Below are 4,324 nucleotides of genomic sequence, written 5' to 3' on the forward strand. Positions count from 1 at the left end.
AGCATGCAGCCCACGCAAGGAATTACAGCCATTATGTTATGACAAGAGACGAGAGTTTCGGTGTTTAACTCCACGGTGAGCAAAAAATGGCAAGTAAGAAATAACTCAGCACGTGTTATACCGATGGTGTAACTAGTACACTGGCCCACTCGGGAATCGATTCGCAATACCGCAAGTATATACATACGGGAAGATTGATATATAGAGGGCGCTATGGTGGTAAATGAGCGTCTTTAAAAATTTTCCTTACGAATGCACGTCATCATTTGTGCTCAGGCTTGGCACGAATGTCGCATTTTGTGTTTCTTCATACTGAGCGCAACAAACACTGATGGCGATTCCCTGCCTATTCATAAAAAGTATGCATAAAAAATTACGCATGTGTTGTTGGTGGTTTGTTATTGTGTTATCGCCGGAAAACAGCCATAGTTCTGAATAAACATCATGCACCCCTGTGGCTAACAAGGGCAATGATTGAACCTGGAGCTGCCTCGTGACGAATTCTTTGGTTGTGTATACCGACAGAATAGCACGCGACGAAATGGCACGCGACAGAAGAGCACCGACACATCAGCACGGCTTCATAAGGGAACACGACAGAAGAGCGCAGCGTCAGAAGGGCGCAGCGACAAAAGCGCACACGACAGAAGAGCACGACGACAAAACAGCATATGACGAAACAGCACACCGTAAGGTGTAGAGAACTGAAATAGTTGTGGGCGGTGGCGTAGCTAGGTAGTCTGGAATAGTGCACTGGTAAGGCCGGCTCGGGCAGGGTAGAACGCATTTTTTCGGGCCCGGGCCCCGCTCGGCCTTCAACCACACTTTTTCGGGCCATGCGGGCCCGAGCTGGCCCGGGCCGTCCCTGAGGCAGGCCATCTTGTGCCGCAAATTATGCGTTGTTGACAACAGGGATATTTCTGGTCATCTTTTAGTTAGGCAAATACAAAAATAGATGAAGTGTTAATTTATTACGGCGCTCTTAAAAGACATTATAAAAAGATGATTGCGTTTAGAAAGCCTCAACGTCAACAAATAAACGTCTGGGCCCATCAGCATAGTGGGATACAGCAGGCCAGAAAAATGACGGCCCTTCAGCCACAGAGTACACCGTGATTGTCTCTTCCCTTTGCTTTTCAAACAAAAACAAACAGAATAAACGTGGTCTGAACTTTGTAGTGTGTGCAGAGTTTAAAGGACCAATTTTCAAAGCCGAGCCTATGATTTCTTCGGGTAAGATTTTTTTTAAACCATAAATAAAGGCAAGAAAGAACAGAAATGAGATAAAATATTGCTGCCAACGTAATTATAAGGAAAGACAAAAATGAAGTGATAAAAAGGAAAGCATCATTTGCTCAAATTTTAGCAAGCAATGAAACAACGAAAACTGCAGTATCTGCATAGGAATTGCAATGTTAAAAAGAATATCCACTTCCTCGCAATCAGTTAAAGTATCCTCGGGGTGCCTTCATTTCGAGGACTTTCAAATGAAATGGCAAATGAAGGTTAATGACTACGGAAAACACAGTTTCTAAGAGAGGTTATTTAAGTTGTACAAGTTCGGACCAAGTTTAACGAAAATTTAAATCCAAATTAGTCAATTTAAATGCAAGCTATTCTTATTCACTTTGTGCTTACGCTTTTTAAGCTAACAGCTGACTTCTTCGAGTTCATGTTCATACCCTGTAAGACTAGGGATTATAGTTAACAACAGTCTGGTGGGCTCGGGCTCATTTTATCGAATTCTGCCCGGTTGGGCCTTTCAAACCCTTTAAAAATTCGGTGTTCCCCTTCCTCTGCCTACCCCCAAGAATAAAGAAAAAGTGGTGAACAATACCTGCTCCAGCAAGGCTATTGCAGGTTTACAGCCAATATAAAATAAATGAACGGGGCAAGAAGTCAATTTTTTTTTGTTTGAAGAAAAGCCAGTCTGCAGGTAAAAAAATACTTTCCACGTTTCATATGCTCGGGCAGCAGGTACATAGAGCTTAAGAAGGGAGTCCGCAATCAAGGATGTGATTGAAAGTAAACAAAGAATTCAGGTAGCAAAATGTCCTAATTGTGAAGCCCAGTAGAAAAAATGTAGTTAGCGGCGTGGAAAAAAGAACCCGATAAGTAGCAGAGGGGAAAATACAAATACATATGGTGTTTCACTTCTAAAGTTCGCCACAAATGTCCGTCCAAAAGTAGCTGTTTTAAAATAAAAGTCCAGTTGGGGTATTTCCGTTCACGATAATATCTAACTGCGAGGCCCTGCTGAAAGACCGCACACATCATGTACAGTATTTACGAAATACGAAAACGAAGCACCGCCGGGACACTATAGGTAACAAATCGAAAGTCAGTGGGTCCAGCGTAAACAATGCAGCTATCACCCCCATACACTGTCACATGGTACACACGATAAAAAAACGGCACCAGGCTGAAAAAAGGCATGAATTGTCCCCGAGAACAGGACTCCAGAAGGAACACGTGTTTCATTTCATGATCACTAAAAACACAACTTGAGGAATCCAGAAAGAAAACACACGCACTGGCGAACCACACAGATCACAAGTGACATGTTCGGCCGCAGGGAGGCCAAGGCTTGTAGGTGGGACGGCGCCGATGAAAAACCACTGGAAACACACCAGCATCACACCTCGGGTAAGGAACCGGAAATGAAGTCGACGAGCTCGATTCACATCTGGATGTCTTCAGAATTATCCAATAGATGCCGAAGGTTTCACGGTTCAAGCGATGGCCGCACAATGCGAAGCAGTCGTTAAATGCATGATGATGTTTTTGAACACTGAGTCAGATAGTGAGAGAAGAAAGTGGCGGCCGCACCACGAAACCACAGGCAGTCCGACGTACGTTCGAGACCGAAAAAATAGTGAGGGAATCGGCCATGTCCAGTTCTAAGACGGGTAAGTTTTTTAGAGGGCGGAAAAGAAGCAGGCAGATTGAGAACACTCGGCTTCCAGAGGAATAATTCTATTCTATGTCACCGTTGTCTGTTGACCACGTATCCTGCCACAATAGGCGACCAGCTTTCAACAGCGACGAAAGCACCATATGTTTGCATATTTTCTTGCCCACATCCTGTCCCCTCGTAGCAGCACTTCACGCGACTGTGTCCGCGATTTAGTTCCCCCACACGTTCGAGTGCGCTGGCACATGGTACAAGGCCACCGAGAGTGAGCTCGAGAGCAAGGGAATGTACTGTGTCAATTGGTGATTTGTGGAGGACTGATTGAAAGGATTGTTGAGTGCCAGAAGTACAGAAAGACTGTCAGAGTATATATTTACAGGAGAGGAAGGCCGGTTCTCCAAGAGGAACTGAATGAGTTTTTGCAGGGCTATCACTTCAGCATCAAAAGATGTAGTGGGAGAAACTAAGCGGAACCTTCTTACGGCGGGCACGCGGTCGGCCCGTTCAGATTGACAAATGCTGCTCCAGCCGCAGCGGGTGTGTGGGAACTGTCTGTGAAAGCGTGGAGAGCGGAGAGATTAAGTCGCTGGTTCGCCTCTGTGCTGGTTAGGTGGCCACTTCGGACACGAATACGTCGCGCAGGGTGAGTGGCGAGAACGATGGGAAGGTCTACGTCGGTAGGTCTGAAGGGAACCAAGTGGAATGTGATTGATTGTCGATGATGAAACAGTAAAAAGATGCGCACAGAGATGCCAAGGTGAATGTGTAACGGGAGCGCATTGGCGATAACGTCAAGAGCTGCTGTCCTCGTCGTAGTGTATTCCCCGTGATCGCCAACAAGGATGACCTAAGCAATGAGTGAACTCGAGGTTTTAGACTACGGTGTTGATTTAAGCGCCACCAAGCGCGAATGGCGTAGGAAGTTTCAGAAAGGATTACAAGATGATGCCGTTGACGCAGATAAGAAAGATTACCGAGGGTGTGCATGCGTGAAGCAGCCATTCCCTCAAAAATTGATTTTACGTGGTTGGGGTGGGCCACAAAGGTGAGGTGGTTGTCAAATACAACTCCTAGCAGTTTCATTTCGGGGACTTGCTTGAGGGTAAGGCCGTAAAGTCTGATGGTAGGCTTCCGTATCGCACCTCGGTCACCCCTTGAAACGAGGAGGCAGGAACATTTGGAAGGGTTTAGCCTTAGCTTCGCCTTCTCAGTCCATGTAGTAATCTTGAAAGTGTTTCATGGGGAATAGATTCTAGTTGACGGTACTCACGCGCGTGAATGACGATAACAGTGTCATCTGTGTAGGCCTGTAAATACGTGCCTTCCGGCATAGGAATGGAGAGCATGTCAAAAACATAAGCATTCCACAAAGGGGGGCTAATGGGAGAACCTTGAGGAGACCCCTTTGTT

Source organism: Haemaphysalis longicornis, unplaced genomic scaffold (genome assembly GCF_048455015.1).
Source record: "Haemaphysalis longicornis isolate Haplotype H1 unplaced genomic scaffold, Haemaphysalis longicornis Haplotype H1 scaffold_14, whole genome shotgun sequence".
NCBI lineage: Eukaryota > Metazoa > Arthropoda > Arachnida > Ixodida > Ixodidae > Haemaphysalis > Haemaphysalis longicornis.